Source organism: Mchenga conophoros, linkage group LG5, assembly GCF_057382185.1.
Source record: "Mchenga conophoros isolate Kocher_MC1m ecotype Shallow Benthic linkage group LG5, M_conophoros_male_GT1.1, whole genome shotgun sequence".
Taxonomy (NCBI): domain Eukaryota; kingdom Metazoa; phylum Chordata; class Actinopteri; order Cichliformes; family Cichlidae; genus Mchenga; species Mchenga conophoros.
Genome location: NC_140530.1, coordinates 31,501,688 through 31,521,250, shown reverse-complemented (window position 1 = coordinate 31,521,250; position 19,563 = coordinate 31,501,688). Strand labels below are relative to the sequence as shown.

The 19,563-nt window shown below is 40.0% G+C and overlaps 1 protein-coding gene across 1 annotated transcript in view; it reads right to left on the bottom strand.

Moving 5' to 3' along the window:
• LOC146574877 (plexin-A2-like) overlaps positions 1 to 9,322 on the bottom strand; it is an 85,212-nt gene extending 75,890 nt beyond the window's left edge. Inside the window, exon 1 of the mRNA XM_085274906.1 lies at positions 9,024 to 9,322. The gene's annotated coding sequence lies outside the window, so the exon portion shown is untranslated. The remainder of the gene's footprint in view (positions 1 to 9,023) is intronic.
• Positions 9,323 to 19,563: the final 10,241 nt, after the last annotated feature.

Below are 19,563 nucleotides of genomic sequence, written 5' to 3'. Positions count from 1 at the left end.
AGGCGTGCAGTCATGCTGCTCAGTGTTTACCCTGGATTATAGAGACAGCTCTTCGCCCTGCGCAGTCCTCCCTGCTGAATTCTCCGCCTCGCCACTCAGACACGCTCCAGCCCAGACGTGACTCATTCACACTCACACACAGGAACATGGTTTGCTGAGGCCTCTGGGGACGTGAGCTCTCAGCGGGCACCAATCACAACACAGAGGAGGGAGAAGCCAGTCTCTCGTGCTCCGCAAACACGACCCTTTGACCTGGATCAAGATCTGTGGAACCAAATCCATCCTTTTGGTTCAGCTTTAATTGAGGCGAAATGCTGTCATAGCTTCTGTAGCACCCTGTTAAGCATGATTCACGGGACGGAAGCGATGGTTACTGCTGTTGAAATGAAATAATTAAAAGAGGGCTCTCTTCTTTTTTAGTATGTGCATCATGTTCAGTCATCGCTCAAGTTTGACAGCATAAAGATATGTTTTGTCAGCATTTTTCATGTGTACTGTAGTACATTCAGATAAGATATTATGTGGAAACCTTATTTCTTGAAGATTTGCATATTTTGTGAAGTAGTGAAGAGCTTTGTAGGCAGAGGCTTAATTGATTTGCGATACTGTGTTAAAACGCAATTGTGATCATCACAAAAAGAACTGACATGAAGTTAAAAGTATTAAAATACACATTTCCCGATAAAATGCTTTAATAAGAATTCACCGTGTTTAATTAAGTTTAGATAATTTAGATCAACCAATAACACTGAATTGCTAAAGCTGTGCTTTATAGCTAAACTAAGCCTTTTAGGCTGGTTATATAGTATTTGTAAGAACATGGGATGATGATAGGATGATGAGATAAATTATTTATCTTCAAGAATGATGTAATACAAATACATTATTCCCTGGAACTATAGATGGTCTGGCAGGCAAAGTGGTGGAAACCCCTCAGACAAAGCTTCTCAAACTAAAGGGATGAGAGGTTTAACAACAAGTGGCCTGAAATATAAGGCTAGAGGTGGTGCCTATAAATGTTGTAAAGTAAACTGTTTAGGGAAATTAGGTTTTGATTTTCTGTTCACAATCATATTTAATAGTCACATTTATGTTGAAGTCTTAAATTGAACATTCTTATCCATGTTTGTCATCACAGCTCACTCGGCCAGGGGCTGTTGCTGGTAGCTACGTATTTTTGCAAAGCATTCACATTTTGGAGATGTTACCTTTCCAAACACTCAGATCAAGATGATACAAGAGGATTTTTTTTACACTTTAAAGAAGGACAGATTTAGCACAAGCAGCATGTGTTCAGGTTTATCTTGTTTATGTTTTGGATTATAGATTTGAGAACACTGTCGACAGACTGCGCCATGATATTTCTAAAGGTCAGAAGATACTTCTCGGTGCTCACACTTAGTCAACAATAGGAGTCATTGTCACTCACATCAGAGGTGATAAAAAATTTTTTCCTTTTTGTCGCTGTTGTTTTGTGTGGCCTAGATTTATAAGGCTGCACAAAGCCAATAACAGTATAAGACCACGGGGGCGGAAAACTGTCTGAACTACAATAGTCATAACAGCTTCTGTCTTTATGATTACAAGCGGGCTGTGCACAAGCGTGAAGGGTTTTTGTGTCTGTAGGTTTGTGCTGATGAGGCTGCTGATAGAAGTTTAAAAGTTTCTTATAGGACATCATTTTGGAGTTGGACAATATGTGGCTGCAGTTCTTCTGAACGTTTGAGATTGTAGTATATAAACCCACATGGGATACATTTGACTGGGGTTCTCGTCAAATACGCACAGGCCCGTCATTGGGGGGAGGGCTAGTTGTACACATCACACATGAATGGGCTGAAAGGGCGCCAGTCGCAACAGAACTTGACTTCCAAATGAATAAATGAAGGCAATTAGTAGATCTGTTTACAATGTTGTGGAGACAGAAGTAGGTCAAACATGGCAGACACAGAAGGGAGGAGGGAGCCAGCAAGCCAGAGCCAGGGGCTGTCGCTGGTACCTACAATGATGAGTCGGGGAATTAGGACATGAAAATGCCGTCTTTATTAACAATGACTTTTAAATGAATGTCATAATGAATCACAAGGGACCGGTGGAGTTTATTAGAAAAGCAGTGTTTTCTATTCAGCCCATCGTGTTTTATCAGACACAGTGTTGTAGAGGGTAAGCCCAGGGCAATAGGCTCCGCCTTCAAAATTCCCCTCACCCAAACACAGACTCGAGCCTCAGAGGACATAATGTGTAGCTTGGATGCTCACACTGCAGATACCCACAGGATATCTTCACTTTGATATTGCTCAGTCAAATTTTATGACAGTTGGCCCGTGGTTAATTTTTATCATTATGTTCTACAATGTAAATTCAAAGAGAAGCACTTTGCCCAGTTGGAAGGGGGCAATCTTAAAACCAGTATTTAGACTAATGGCAATAACACTTTGGGAGGCAATTGTTCCCTGGAAATCACTGCAAACTGCTGTGAATTCATTTAGCTTCATTGGCAGCTCGACTGGCACCTCTGCGTGTCCCAGCATTTTTTATATAATAAAAAACAGAACAATTATTTCCTTTTCTCCGTGCTTGTTGTTTAGTTTATTGGCCAGCGCAGATATTACAGGCTTTAGGACTCTCTAGCCAGCCACAATTCTTGATGGTAGAGTAGTGGAGGATGTCCGTGGGGGACAGTAAAACAGCGCTATGTCATCGCAACTAGCTCGGCTTCTAATAACTGCAGGATGCTGCGCAGAACCTGGGCAGTTGTAAATGTGACATAGGGGACCAATTCCAACAGATCACCACAACACAGTCAGCAGCCTCCTCTGCAATGCATTCCATTATCTCAGGGCATATGCATTATACATGCAGATACAGTACTTTATCTGAAATTGCTGTTAAGAGCAGGGACCAGATGAAGGGCACTGCTGCCACAGTCAGATTTAACCATGCATGCCTTTCTCCACCCTTCCCTCTTCTCAGCTCTGTCTCCTCTTCCATAAATCTCGTTGTTGGTCTTCCCTGCTTAATGGTGACCTCAAGCTGGCTCATCTCAACTGCTGAGGCCCTCGTGTTGCATATATGATGAGCATACAGGGGAAAGACAAAGTGACCTCCAGCGCCGTGATGAAAACCCATGCAGTTCAAGTGCAATAGAGGGTCTTCTATAATTCAGCAATCGCATAGGAAGACAGAGTGAGCTGTCTTTCTTCTGGAGCCACACAGCTAGCGCCTGTAGTGGTAACCTACATCGCCTCAGAGCGAGGAGTAAACAGGTGTGTTTGATCAGGTTTTGGAGTTATCTTTCTGCACCCGCACAAAGACAATGAAGATGGTGAAATGAAGACTGGGGACCAAATACAGAACAGCTCACCTGTTTAGTTATTTGTACTATAAGATAATATATATTAACTACCAGCTTTATGTTCAGAGGGATGGCTTTATTGTCTGTTCGCACTTATATATCTGCCTTTTTTCTTCTTTTTTTGGCCAGGTTGTTATTGCTCTCTCTAAAGCAAAGCTATATTTTCCTCAGACCGACTGACTTACTCTACAGATGTGCAGGACCATATTGATTTCTCATGCATAAATCAAGGAGACCTGACAAGGAAAATACTTTACATTTGGCAGAAACTAGACCTCACTGAGTGTATGAATGGGGAAAAAGCAATCAAACACAGTGATGCAGACTACATTTGAAGCTGTGAAGCACATATGTCCATGATTCCCACACCACTGCACACAGAAATCAAAGAACTTATTCCAAAGAAGCCTGTATGTTTCCTCGGCTTCCTCCCGCTTTGCCCATATGGTTTCGTGGGGTGGGAGATGCCAAGGTTGGAGGTAGCTAGCACGAATAATTACGATCAAAGAAATTACAATGCAAAAGGAACAGCTGCTACCTCGACTGCTGACAAATCACTATGAGCAAGAGGAGACTGCAATAGACGGCGAGTCAGGGAGAGTAAAACAGGAAAGAGGAGGAGAGATGGTGCATGTTCTACTATACAACAACTTTCCCTCTAAGTATCTGCTACTCCAAAACCCATTTAACATTTAATCCGCAGTGCAAATAAGGCCTTTGGTGGCCATTCACCCCAAAGCTGTACAAATACAAGCATCTGCCCAGATTATCTCAGTCAGACTCTATGGTCAATCCAGCCCGGCCTCTTTCTAATTCTACCCGTCAGAAATTCTATCCTACTTCCTGAGCCTCTCACATGAATTTGAGAAGAGTCACAGAAATGTCTTCAATGTCCAAAAATAGAAATAACCTGGTTTGAAGTATAGTAACCAAGTGAGTTAGAATTTTACCAAAACTGCAAATGCAGGTGAATTTCTCTCAAATAGAAATTCACTTCATGGCAAATGCGTTACATTTTTTTTAATGCTTTATCACAACTCCTGCAGGAATAATGCAGTATCCTTTCGTCTCAACTTGCCCTTCCTAATAGGATTTGCTTGTCAAATTAAAATTGAATACTCCAAGTCTATTAAGCTCAGTCCCACCTGGTTTGTAGCTGCCAACGGCTGATCACTATACAGCAGTCTTAGATGTAGTCCAGACAGTCTGGACTTCTATGACATGTTGCAGATAACCTGGTGAGGACAATTTTGCAGATGTAATCACTTAAAGTTGTGAGGCATTATTCCAGACATTAGTCATTTACTTTTTTGTAAGACAGGGCTTTTACAAAGTGGACCCAAATACTCTGTCTTCCCAGGTGGCAAAAAAGAGCAATTTGACGGTGTTCTGTAATGGTGATGGTGTTTCATAATTCAGTCCAATTTGGTTTAAGGTGCCATCTGTCCATTTTTCAAGCCCTTATCTAACTAGGGTTACAAAACCCCATACCCTGGATTTGTCGCTAGTCTGTCTTATATGTTTCTTTAGAATGTGGGAGGAAACTGGAGCACCAGATGAAAATCCACAGTGACATGCAAAGGCCAAAAGACAACTGCAAGTGCTAACTACTGAAACCCTAATGAACACCAGTTTGAAGTGCCAGACTTATTTTATATAATCTTGAAACCTCTGTTTACATCATTTAGCAGCCTCTTGTTTTTTGAGAACTGGCAAGGAACTGGGGTTGGCTTGCCTCAGTCGACATGTAGAGTCATGTAGAAGTATCCCTGGGCATGATACCACACCCCAGGCTTTCCCTGAGCCATCTATCAAAGTTCAACTGTTTTAGTACTCAGCATCACAAACATCAAATATCCTATGTTTTACCTTTTTAAAGGTGTAAAGAAATGTTTCTTTTTTTTTTCAAAGGCTGAATTAATGTTTAAAACATTTGGTTTTAAAGCCGTCGCTTCACCAGTCAGCTGGGATAGGTTCTAGCCCCTCGTGACCCTGACAAGGATAAGCAGGAAAGAATGGATGGATGGATGGATGGATGCTACACCTGTCAAACACTTAATTAAAATCTGTAGCAGCCTTTATCATCTTTAGTTATTATCCATAGACTTAAGTTGAAACTCAAAAATATATCTTAAAATAACAGTAGGTCAAAGAGCTGCCAGAGACCACAAATGTCATAGTGGCTTCTTTGTGCTTTCAGATTTCATATTGGGTGATAGATAATTACACTACAACACTTCACAAAACTAAGGAAGAAAGACGAAGAAGCCATGTTTTAGAAGTTATTCGAGTATGATTAGTTTGTTGAAATGGTACGAAAGAGATGGATTAAAGTGAAGTTACATGGGTTTAGCTCAAACACATAAAGACCAATTTCTTTCCATGTTCCATAAGATATAATAACATAACCAAATTTTACCAAATGGCAAGTTTTAGGTATTTTGTATGTAAGCTACATGAAGTAAACTGATGTGCTGTGAAATTACCAAAGTCTGGCTTGAATATCTGCCTCAAAGGGCAGAAAACCCACCAATTTAGCACAAGAGCGATTGTAAAAGTTACAACAAAAGCAGCCGAGATATCCTAATGTTTGTGATCCATTATATGACCAAAGTTATGAAAACACTGGTTCCTGTACTTCCCATAATATTCTCCAGTTATTGTTAATGCTTTTTCAGACATCTGAAAATTTTTAGCCCAGCGGTTTCAGAGCCATTAAACTGAATTTCATGAGTAATATAAGAAAACCGATTACAAACGGATAAACTTGTGTCAATGCATTTCAGATCTAAAAAAACTCATGTGACATCACTTAACTTTGTCATCTATTTTGTATGGCCATATGCTGTCTAAATACAGAAGTGCCAAAGAAATCATGCAAAACAAACACATCAGCAAAGTTATTACACTGTTTGTATCAACAACAGTGTGACAATCTGGAGGCAATGCGCCATATTGCAAGACCGCCATCACTGCATGCTGAGCGCTGCCAAAGCTGCCATCTGGCAGGTGAGCTGCACACTTTCCTCTCCTCCCTCTCACTTCTCCTCTCCACTGTTTTTTACCACTTCTCTTCCTCGCTCTTCCTATATTAGACCTTCTCACCCCTGCTACCTAGCTATTTCCACTTTTTACACTCCTGTCTAACCCTGTAAGGTTATTCTTCTCCACATGTACTGTATATGCACCTCCCTCCAGGCCTGGATCACACACTGAAATAAGTGGAAGCATGAAGCCTGAAAGGTGGAAGCAAGAGAGTAAAGACTAAGGACAATTTCACATTGGCTGTGCTTGTTCATCTGCAGTATTTTGTTCTGTCTGCATTTCCTTCTTTTTTTCCTTTCTCTCTCTCATCAGTGTCGATTTCATATCACTGTTTGCTCTCCTCCCCGTTATCGCAGCCCTCTCGTCACACTTCCCTCTCTTTATGTCTCCTCTTAGCAAATATGCACTCATATGCAAAGACGCACCAGTAAATAGGCACACGTATAACACGCACATTCACACGCGTACAGTATACACGTGCAAACACACACACACACAAACTGCAGGCTCGACGTCTTCTTCCGCAGGCTGTAGCATCTGAACAGTCGTGTTTAATCAGTGTCTCCATAGGCAACCGGGGGTAGCGGTGGGTGGAGATGGTGAGACTTGGAGGTGGGGGGTCTCCAGCTATGGGCAGTAGCAGTGAGCTGCTGTGCACTCACACACCGTGTAAGTGTGCTACATACACTAATTCGTCTGATGTATTATTGGAGCAACTGTGCGTCGCCTTTGCCTCTGACCCACGCTGCACTCCCTGATATTGAAAATACTTCAAAATCAATGTCACAGATTGAATTGGCAGTTGTTTTAAATCACAAGCTGTTTTTTGCAGTGTAGTAATAAAGCATCCCTCTTCTTTTTTTCTTATCTTCTCAAACATAAAGTAGCTCATTAATCTCTGTAGAAGTCTGAGATAACACTTAACTCCTAGCTTGTGGGTGAAAATGACAGAGACAGATGCTCTAAATTACTTCACCTACACTGGTCCAACATTGCCTCTAGGGTCAAAAGACTCCAGAATAATTCACCTATATTTCCTCAGTACAAGAAACTACCACTACAAATGCAGATGGAGGAATTACATCAAATGGTATGTATAGATCAATTAAATCAAACTGCCAATAAAATTGATTTTTTTTCCCCATTGGCTTACTTTTAGACTCTTAAAAAAGTTCAAATATAATTTAAATTTTACCTAATCAGAAACAAAGTTTAATCTCTTAAACTTATGAGCGTTCTTTTTTTAACTGATATCACTACTTTTAGAAATCTTCCCCTGAAATTTCACTTACTCCCTAAAATCTGGGCAGTGAGTGAAAACCTCAATAGTAACTTGTTTTTCCAGAAATTCTATCCCGGTTATTTTGTATTTTTTCTTTACAGTTTTCCTAACAAACATAGTTCCCACAAAAACTGATAGTACTGTGGATAATCCTCAGCAACTTGGAAAGTGTTACTGTCACAATACAAATCTCAGACAGAGCTTTATCGTGTAAGACACAAAGTATGTCTTTTTGTTTGCTTTAAAATGGCTTAGCTGAGGAGTTAGGAGTGGGTAATCCTCAACTATACCTCAGAAGAATAGGAATCATCATAAACCAAACCCTTAGTTTCATTCATTGTTGTCAATTGCAAGAGAGAGAGAGAGAAAAGTAATGTGGAGATTCATTTAAATTCTAAAATTAGCAGGCAACTGATAAAATGCCGAAGCGCATGACTGGCAAGAGCATGCTAAAAGAGAAGCCAATCTCTCTCTCTCAACGAGAGGCTTTTCCCACTCTGGAGGGGCCAGGAGAATAAAAGCTAGTCCAACTGGCCGGCCAGATAAGCCAGACCAGAAAGAGCATACAGGGAGAAGAAGGGCTCATCTGGTTTGCATGAGGGGTGAGAGTCAAAGAGCCGTGAATCCAACTACAACCGCTCCTCGCCCCCTCAACCACCATACAGAGGAGAGCTCAAACAAAGATGCACTTAGTGAACAGCATTGTTGTAGTTGGCACCGCTGCAGCTGTGTGTGCTTTAGTTCTTTCAGACTCAAGCTTCATCTCAGCTCTTGCCCAGCTTTATCAGCATCCCAGTGGCTTCTGCTCTGCCCTGGCTGCCAAAGCAGCACGAGCTCTGGCTGCAGGGCAGCAGCGGAGAGCTGACTGTCTCCAGGCTAAATACTTCACTCTGGTATTCTCCTGATGACCAATAATCTGATGAACTGCCCAGAATAATCTAAATGTCTAAAGAGTTTTGGGAAAATCTGCACAAGCCGGTGGCTTTCGCAGGCTTTGTGTAAAGCAGAGTTATTGATAAGAAGCTTATTCCCATCAAATCTAATACAGAAATGCTCTTGCCTGAGGATCTGATTGGTACTGAAGCTGAGGCATTTACAGTTGCTTTGTTTTCAGAACATCAGCCCACATCTGCTGGTTGTTACAGGTGGTCAGCAGAGCCGCAATTTGTCCAATTAACACGTGCATTCTAAATCATAACGCCATTCGGAGTTCACGCTCGCTGCGCGTCTTTTCACGGCGTCCAAGGTGCGTGAAGTCTAACAACTTTACCCTTCTGCACAATGCAGAGCTGCTCTACAAGCTGCCGCTCAGCTGCTAACACCAAAGGATAGCCCACTCACCTTGAAATAGCAGGAGACTCATTCATGAGTAGCGCAGATCCGGTTATTTCGCTTGAATATTGGGAGAAACGTCCCGCGTCTCAGTCAGTGAGTCAGTCAGTGGGCTAAATGAGTGTGGACGACAAATACAGCGAGATAAACTGCCGGTTAATTTATTCTACGCGCAGACGCGACGCACAGCTTGTAAAGTCATCTGGACAGCAGTGAGCATCTCCCTGTCAGCCGCTGAGAAGGAGACGATATCAAGTGACCCTCCCGCCTCGTTCAGGGATTGATCATTTTCTGTAACAGGCTGTCATACAACCCCATCTCCACCTCTCTCCCTCCCTCCCTCTCTCTCTCTCTCACTCTCTGTGTGGATGCCGGTGCTACATGAAGTCACCCATCAGTTCACTTGCACCTCACGTACAATGTGCGCTTTTAGACCCGACCTCCGTCGCGTCATCCTTTGGCACAACTTGGGCGCGTTGCGATACCTGTTCTATGTCTTTTTTTTCCAGCGGACGAATAAAAGTTCCTGCGCATTTGTTCATCAGTGGAGATGGACACTGACAATGATTCATTCTAAAAAGTCGTCAAAACATTTGGTAAAGAGCCGACTTCTAAATGCGCTTACAATTCCATTCAAATTGGACCTAGACTGCGTGTTATCAACAGCACACAGGACGGAGATAAAGTCAGCGACCAAAATAGGCCTATTTGTCAAACGATTGTGATCTTTATACATTTGTGAAATGACTGCTTTCCATGTGCACAAATGGGCTGTATATTTTGAATCATGTATTCACACATCTTCTGATGGGAAAAGGAATTGTGTTGCAGCGGTTTACTCGCTCGTTAGGCCCGCTCGCTCAGTGTGTGATTCTCTAAGAAATGCAAGCATTCACATGTTTTAGAGCAAATTCTCTGTGCTGTATTTTCATTCACTGGCTGATATAAAGGCTCACAGCAGCCTGCACAAGTTCCAGCTGAAATACTGCCATCTGTAGGCTTAATAATGTGGCCACACTTTTTGTGTGTGTGTCTCAGAGCTCTAGCAAAGATCATTCATTTTAAGCCTTTTTAAGCGTTATAAACCATAAAGGTTAAAAAATATATGATTGTAACAATAAGGATCTAGTGCAGCATGTATCCAAACCCACTATCACCATTGTCCTGCCCATATTGCTGAAAAGCTCAGTAGACATTTGGGGGGGGGGGGGGGTGTTTCTGGTGTGGATAGGGAGGGGGGCATGCAGCGTCCATCGGCCAGCTGTCTGCTCCTCATTATTTGCTGTTTGGTGGTTTGGAGATGAGTTTGAGATGTCACACTGGCTACCTGTTAGGGCTGAGCAGCTCTGGGTGGGCAGCGGACTCCCTCAGGCCTGAGCAGATGGCAGTTATTCCTCACTGGCCCCACGTCGGGTGCACGAGTTAACGAACCTCTGTGACACACACACACACACCACAAATACACACACATACTGTATTAGCAAACACACAAGTCTGAACACAAACAAAGACAAATATACAAACTTACACTTGAGGCTATTTATGCACTGTGCTGGGAGTTAATACAGATGCACACAGCTACAGATTTAAGTGAGAAGACACAAAAGCCTACAATAAAGACAGATGTGTTCAACAGACTTAAAAGGGGAGCAATAACAGACTTTCTTTCGACAAACTCCAGTTTGTCTTATAAAGAGTTCCACAGCTGTAGGATTTAAGCAGAAAATGAGCAATTTCTTTTTGTAAGGCTTCAGGAGCATTTGAAATGGGCTAACTAATTAATTTAAGTCTAAAATCAGTTCTGAAGAAGTGCAGCAAAAATGGGAGCGATGGGGTCTTATTTCTTTGAATTTGTTAAAAGTGTGGCATCTGGCTTTTAGATGAGATGATGCCAGAAGATGGTCCTGTGACTGGTGAGAAGTGAATTATAATAGTCTAAACTTGTTGAGATGAAAGCTTCATAAATGGCTGTGAAAATAAAAGAATTATAAACGTTACCATTCATATGCCAAAAGCTCACATCCAGATTGTAGCAAAATGCTTTATGTTGAAGGACAGAGTTGTAGACCTGTCTGATCATGTTTGCATCCAACAATTCATTTTTAAATATTACATTCTGTTTCTCCTGCTTTTCATCATATAAAAAAGGTAGATTAAACAGTAAAGGAGATGTCACCTGTGCTGAAAAGAGTAGTGATGTGTAATTACAGTTAATACTAAGATATGTGTGATGAGCCATGCCTGTATGGATGGCTTATGGTATTTTTCAAGGTTGCTTGAGGTTTTAATGTAGACTGTAAGTGTGTAACTGAAATGTGGGAGATTGTTATCTGTTCTCCACAGGTCTAATTCAAGGGCAATTGCAGTTGTGAATTAGTTTTCAAGCTGGTGTGCAAATCCACGTTATCATTCCTTCAAGAGCCGCACTTACACACTCAAATCTCTGGAGTAAACTCAGTGAGAGAGAGAGAGAGGGAGACGTTAGCTTTTTAGTTCAAGAAGTCTTGAAGGAGACTACCATACGTAAAGACAACATAATATCTGATTCAGCTGAGCAAAACTAAAGAGCGCTGGAATTAGAAAATATATCAATATTCATTAATACAACTAATAAAACAGTTACAGGCTACAGGTCCCCAGCAACTCAAAGTTGAAGAAGCAGTAAAGGGGATGCATTGATCTCTGTCTGCACACTTAGATGCTGAGAGTGAGTTTCACAATTTTGCATCAATGGGTTTTACAGCATAAAACTCATAGTCTTCTAGTATTTTATGAGAAGGCAAGGAGAAATAGGAAACAGAGTTGCAAAAACCTTTATTTAGCAAATAATAAAATAACAAACTTACGTGCATATTTGCCTAAATATCACAGCAGGAAGGCACAGCTAGCAGATGGGCTGATCGTATAAAGTACCTGCATTGTTAAGTCAAACCCTTCTCAAACATGAGCCTTGGCCTTGTTTATGACACACAGAGTAAACTTTTGGACAATGCAGGATCCTTGCAAGCCTGTGGACATTAGTGAAATGAGTAAAAATTCAAATGAAATCACACCTCCTCCTGGAAAATGGTGATCTGCAGCTTCATCAATATTGCAATTAGTTACTCAGGTAACCGGGGTGGTCAGTGAAAGGACTCAAGTGTGCCTGGTGTGTGTGATATTTTACTCTGGCATTGTTCTAATGTGTTCATTATGAATATTATGCTGTGGCTCTGGGCCTCTCTCACAGACAGGACCCAAGTGGAGTAGCCAGCTAGATGCAATCTACTTCATGGAAATTACCATAACAACACGAAGCTCTGCAAATGGAACGGCAATGAAAGACAACCGCAGGCCCAATCAAGCTGTCATAACACACAGAATAATAACAACTGAAAGCCATTAAAACCTTTCAGTCTGAACCGCTACACCTCACTGTGCAAAGAATAGGATTGAGAGGCCCTCATATCCCTCATTTTGCCTAAACAGTCACATATAAACACCAGGCTTTATCCAAAGCACATCCATCATTTCCACACTCTAATGTCACATTCATAACAAGGAGGCTCGTGATGGAAAACAATTATTAATTCCCTAGTTACTTTTTCTTCCTTAGACGTCTCTTAGAGGTGTTTTTTTCTGTGAGGTTGTCTATATTAATAGTTTCACACAGATGTTTTCCATCCAAAAGAAAAGTCAAACCAGGTTTGTATTTCACATCAGACTGAAGATTTTTGCTGCGGCAACTTTTTTGTGTGGTTGAGAAAATGTGGACCTGGAAAATAAAAATGCAATTTGGGAATCCATTGATTAGTCTGCTGACTTTGCCAACGGGCAGTTTTTTGGGGTTTTCTTTGGGGGGGGGGGGGGGGGTGCGCTTCAGATGTAGCCAGTGGATATCAGGGCCAAGACTGCCTTTACAGGTGCATTAAACTAAATACAGCCTAAAGAGATCTGACCAAAACTGCTCCTGCACTGCACTTTTGTTTAAAAGAGCCAAGAGAAAAATACTAAATAAAGATTTTACCTAAGCTGAAGATCTACTGCGCTGAATGTGCTCACAAGCAGGTGAAGACCTCGGTGGTTAACAGTTTAAGAGTCTACTTTGAGCTTTGCGAACTTCTTATTTACATCATGAGTGCAAAAGGAGCGAAAAGGGAACTGCGAACAACTAACACTACATTAAAGTCCTCACCAAAACATCGATCGCTTATCATGGCCTGTCAGTAATACTTCAGCACATCTGCTGGGTATTACTCCTCATGGTGAAATACTTTAAAAACATTTTTTTTTATTTACAACCAAAAATCCTGGTACAATGTGAATGTTATCACATTGGAAGGTCCAGTTTTGTTTTGTTTTTTTTATTTTGATTAAGGACAAACACCTGAATAAAACTGTTTTTCTGATTCTTCTGTTGATGAGACAAAAAATATAGTTTGGTGAAAGTGGCAAAGCTCACGGATCTGTGGCAGCAAATGTTTTTTTAAATGATGTGTCCACCATCTGATATCATGACTGATGGACAATGCGCAGAAGTGTCAATATTAAGACCAGAGCTTATGGATGAGGCGACCCGATGATGTCTCACTGCTTTCATCGGGCAAAATCTATTTATTCTGTCATTTTAAAGAGTGTGACATGCAGTAAACATAAATGTATATAAAATGTCATCTAGAGCTAGCACTGGAGTGCATGTCAGTTTAATTAGTTTGCTAGCTACTTAGACATTCTGCAAGTGGCAATTGTTTTCCTGCAGCTGCTGAATAGAGAAAGGAAGAGAAAGGAAGCAGCCTCCTTATTAGATCTATCAAAAATAAAGGCCCAGTTCTTCAAAAAATATCCTTAGTATTTTAAAAAGTAAATCAGCTGCCGTTATCAGTGTGAACTGTGCTTCTAAGAGTGGGAGGCTTAACAAACAAAGGAACAGTAAGAAGGACAGAGTTTAAAGTAAAAACATTAAATGGTTGTTTCCGTCAGACCAGTTTTATATTTAGAGGAAGCTGAGAGAAGCCTTCAAACCAGGGACTTTTTCAGATTTCTATTAAAAGTGCTATCACCAGTAGGGACCAAGGACCACTTTTCCATTGGAAAATCAGGAACATTCTCTCAGAATTAAGTACCAAACCAAACCACCTGATTTTTTTCTTATAAATTTTGTGAGTCGTAATGATAGTAAAGTGTACCTCCAACCTCCATATTCATCTGTTAGGAGGCACAGCTAACCTGTGGCAATATGGCACCTTCACTGAAACACAAGATTTAAACACAAGGTAATGGAGCTATTATAATGTAGCCTAGTGAAAGAGACATAGACGGTATAAAAGGATGGATGCAGATTTCAGGTCTGAAAAGTGAAGCTAGCACAGAAGTGCCTCAGTTGGTTATAGCCCCTGATTGCAGAAAGCCTTTTAGTTGCATAGTATACGGTAAAAATGGCCTTTGGCTCTCTTGCTGTGATGATATTATGGGCTTAGTTCATTTTATAAATCACAATAATTTTTAGAGTCAGAATGCAGGGTAATCAGGCTATGCTTGCTGGTCTGTTTGTCCTCAGTTTCAAAGTCAGAGCCACCCCTTCCTCCACACGCCCAATTTCAAAACAGCCAAAAGGCCGAGTGTAAAAATATTTAGCTCAAGGCTTCATAACAGAACCTCACTGGCCGTGGGTGACGTTATGGTGGTTTCATCCATATTTCATGCTGTCTATTGCTCTGCAAGAAGTAACGTGGTGGGGGTCACTGAATCTGATGGTCTTGTTGTAGTGTTGATGAAAAATGGCTACATTTGGCAGGACCAGATTGCACCCTGAGCTGCCAACACAGATCTCTCACTCATGTTGCCAAATGATAAAGTCGATTTACATAAACCTGAAAAAAGGAGATTAGATGAAAGCCAAAAGAAGTCTTCCTGTCAATATTTATGAGGCTGCCTGTGCACAGTTAACATTAAAAACATAATCATGTATTTTGTAGAATTATTAGTCAAGCTTTGCATAAGGAAAATGTTTGACTTCATCTACCTTTTTCTTTCTACCCATGAGAAATTTGTGTTCAGAATACAAGCACTGATGCTTCTACACAGTTCTGTTCAATCAATCACTTTCCTTGTTCAACAACAAGGACTTTATGCATTTAGATTAGGAATTAATTATATTATTCATAAAAAAAATCTCTCTGCAAACACACAGCCATCAGCTCATTTAGGCATACATCTTTTTCAATGTCAAGGTTGTTGTGGTGATTCCAGTAGTGATTTTGTATTAAACTTTCAGAAAGTCGAGTAGTTCATCAATTGAGCATTTCAGGCTGTATCATCTTCTTCCCTGAGTTTTATTTGTGAAGTCTGTACATGATGCTCCTTTCAATCTCAGTTGATTTTTCACACAAGCTGTTTCTTTTTGTATTGATTCCAAATAGCGCTAAAGGAGTGGAGAGGCCAAGTTTTACATTTACAAACCGGGTAAGCCGGGATGCTCTCATAGACAAGAAGGCGCTTGTTTATCTGGTGATTCAACCCCAATTCCACAAAAGTTTGGGCTCCTGCGTAAAATGTAAATAAAAATAAAATGGTAAATAAAAATAAAATGGTAAATGGCCTGTATTTGTATAGTCCCTAAGGACCCCAAAGCGCTTTACGCATCCAGTCATCCACCCATTCGCACACACTGGTGATGGCAAGCTACTTTGTAGCCACAGCCACCCTGGGGCGCACTGACAGAGGCGAGGCTGCCGGACACTGGCACCACCGGGCCCTCTGACCACCACCAGTAGGCAACGGGTGAAGTTGCCCAATGACACAACGACCGAGACTGTCCGAGCCGGGGCTCGACCCGGCAACCTTCCAATTACAAGGCGAACTCCCAACTCTTGAGCCACGATTGCCCCACGATAAAAAAGGCGATGATTTGCAAATCTCATAAACTCACATTTTATTCACAATAGAAAACACATCAAATGGTTCAACTCCAAAAAATACTAGGAAAAAATGATTGTTTCAATTTTCCACTGTGTAGCATCCCCTCTTCTTTTAAGAACAGTCGACAACAACAGTAGAGGATTGACCCTGCTAGAGAGTTCAGAGTCTTCAATGTCGTTTTTTTAATTTCATTGTATGCAAAATGTTTTCAATTGGTGAAAGGACTGGACTCCAGGCAGACCAGCTTAAATGACTACTACAAAGGTGTGCTGTTCAAATAGATCCAGTATGTGATTTGACACGGTCTTGCTGAAACATGTAAGGACTTCCCTGACAAAGACATATGTTGCTCTAAACTGCAAACGCAGCCTGTCAATTGCATAGGTTCTAATGCACACCCATACCATCAGAAATGCAGGCTTTTGAACTGAGCACTGATAACAAGCTGGATGATCAGTCTTCTCTTTAGTCTGGAGAACACTGACCGTGTTCTCCAAAAACATGGATGCTGCATGTTTACTTCTGGGATTACGTTTAATTCTAAAGAATTTCAAATTTCATTTTTTCCCTCAGTCCATTATAAATGAGCTTTAACCTAAAGGAGACGGTGATGTTCCTGGATCATGTTCACATATGGTCTCTTCTTTGCATGATAGTGCAGTCCAGCTCTGAGGTCTTTACACTGGCTGCCTGTCTGTCAGACGATAGACTTTAAAGATCAGCTGAAACACTCAGTTTAAATCCAGGTTGAAGACTCGCCTGTTCTCAGCTGCATTTGAATAAAGCACCAAATCCGCACTGTTTACTTTTAAGCTTAAATTTCAAAACTTACATTTTAACTACTGATTTTTATCTACTGTTCCTTTTCTTTTCCATTTTAAATCATGCTTTTTATTTGTTTTGGTTTTTTTAATGTCTCTGTAAAGCACTTTGAATCACCTTGCTGTTGAATTGAGCTATATAAATAAACTTGCCTTTCCTTACCTTGCCTTTAACCTGCTGTTGTGGACGGTACGGTGAACTGTGTTCACAGACATTGATTTCTGGAGGTGTTCCTGCCCACAAATTGTAGATGCAGTTTTTTGTTTTGTTTTGTTTTGTTTTGTTTTGTTTTGTTTTGTTTTGTTTTGTTTTGTTTTGTTTTGTTTTGTTTTGTTTTGTTTTGTTTTGTTTTGTTTTGTTTTGTTTTGTTTTGTTTTGTTTTGTTTTGTTTTGTTTTGTTTTGTTTTGTTTTGTTTTGTTTTGTAAATTGGTAAACTTTATGTCTGAGAAACTCTGGCACTTTAACATTTTTATACCCAGTTATTACTTTCTAAATGTTCGTCCAGCCATTTATTTTAGGTTCTAATTACTTTTACAACCTTTTGTGACCCTCGTCTTTTTTTAATATTGTGAATCAAATATGAGTTTACGAGATCAGAAAATCACTGAATATTGGTTTTATTTACATTTTACACAGCATTATAACTATTTGGAACTGAAGACTAAAACACAAAGTTTTTAACCCAAAGGGATCTTTAGTGCTGGTAATTGTTATACACAGAACAACATGCAGCAAGTCAAAAAATGACCTTTTTTTGGTCTAAAATATTGATTTGGAAAGAATTACACTAATTTCTAAATCAATATTGTATTATTGAATCCTCCTTGGCAACTCTCTTTCATAGTTCAAAACACTTCTTATTTATCTTTTAATCTGGATCTGCTGTGCTGACACCCAGAGCAGTGTTTCTGAGATGACCATATTAAAGATATCCAGTCTCAATGACAACATACAGAGGCGAGAGTCGAAAAAAAAACAAAAAACTGAAGGTTGAGTTTTTAGCTTACAGTGTTACATGTGTTAACCTCATCATTTGAAACGTTGGCCATGTTTAATATGAGCTTCCACTGTAATAACTGTATATACAACTTCTTTTCAACTTCTTGTTAATGGAAAGTATCTGCTGAATTTCAAAGTAAGCATCAGAATAGGAAAGATTTAAGGTGACTTAAGTGACTTTGAACATAGTATGATTGTTGGTGAAAGACAGGTTGGTCTTAGTACTTCAGAAACTGCTCTAGGGTTTCCTCTGAGAGAGAGAAAATATCCATTGAGCAATATATAAAATCTTGACACTTGTGTATTGAGTCTCATGTGTATTCTGTGTAATATATCCACATAAAATAACTGAGAGGACAAAGTTAAGTATTACAATAAAGCAATACTTTAAACATCTAGAATTTAATAAAAGCATAAAAAGAGATGTTGTGTAGTTTTTGTTCTGTCTTTGTCTGCTTTAGCCTATCAGAGTAGTGACATTCTGTCAAAGTTTGAACTTTTTGGCCAGCCTCAAACCAAAGTAATACAGTTAAATTTCAAATTTGGGTTTAGTGGCTTGGGGATGCTTTAATGTCTTTGTAGGGCTTTATAAAGACAGATAAACAAATGTGTCAGTCCAGTGGTTTTCAAGCTGTCAGAATCCGAGGCATGTCAAACAGGAAGAAAAAGATTCAAGACACTGTTGCATAAAAATGGTATTTATGTCCTCTGGAATGATAGTAATGACAGTTTTCATTGTAATTTTCACTGAATGAATTTTTGAACATAACACTGACTTCTTCTTTTTTTGTGCTTCGCAAATGCAAGGTGTAATTTATCGCCTTATTAGACACTTCCACAGTCCAATAAATGTCTTTCTGCCTTTGCTTCAGGCAAAGTTTTTCTGAAGGATCTTTAGTCTGGAAGTGTCATTATATAATGCCTGGAACCACATTAGCAGTATTTAACTCCAACATTCAGACTGAAACCTGTTGACTTCCAGGGTCCAGCTGAAGCCAAAAACCAGGTCGCTGTCACAATAATTTCTCCTGGCGTTATTTATATCTTAAAGTGTTTTCTCCACAAATTGATAAATTTTACCTCCCTACAAATGCCATCCCCCTTTCTATCAATCAAAGCCATTCAATTGAAGCATTATGTTCTTATACAGTAATTTTAAATTTTATTTATTAGTTGTTGTGCCCTTAAAATACTGCTCACAGGAAAAACACATAAGATAACAGAGAACTACTTTTACCCAACATGAGAACTACTCATGCAAATCACTTCAGACTTAGCACTGCACTGGTTTGGGTCCTCGGCAATATACCCTCCATGTTTGAAGTAGATCAAATAAGTGTTCTTTGTGGCATCTTAAAAATTGAAGTTCAAGTTTATTAAAAATTTTAAAAGATGTGTGGATAGGTGAACTGTATTGCAGATTTTTCTAATTATCAGTAAGCTTTATGGATAAGTACACTTATAAATGCAGAGTTCTAACTCTGAATACAGGCTTTATTTCACTTTCTTCACAGCCGTCTTTTTGAAAGACCTGCCAAGGACACTGTAAATGTGTTCACACAGTTAGTTTAATATAAAGTGAATGAATATGTCATTGAAGGTGAAACAAGGCAGCAAAATCAGACAAAAACATTATTTCAGGAATTGCTGCAAGACGAGATGTGTCAAGTTTCCTGTATTATAGACTCAATCCACAAATCAAATTAAATCTGCAAATTATAAAGTCATGACTGAGACCTCATTCACAAGTTTCTGGCAGACTAGAAATACCAGAGAAAGGTTTCCTCCTTTATGAATGTTATCGCCTCCGTTGATTGAATTGGAAGTAAA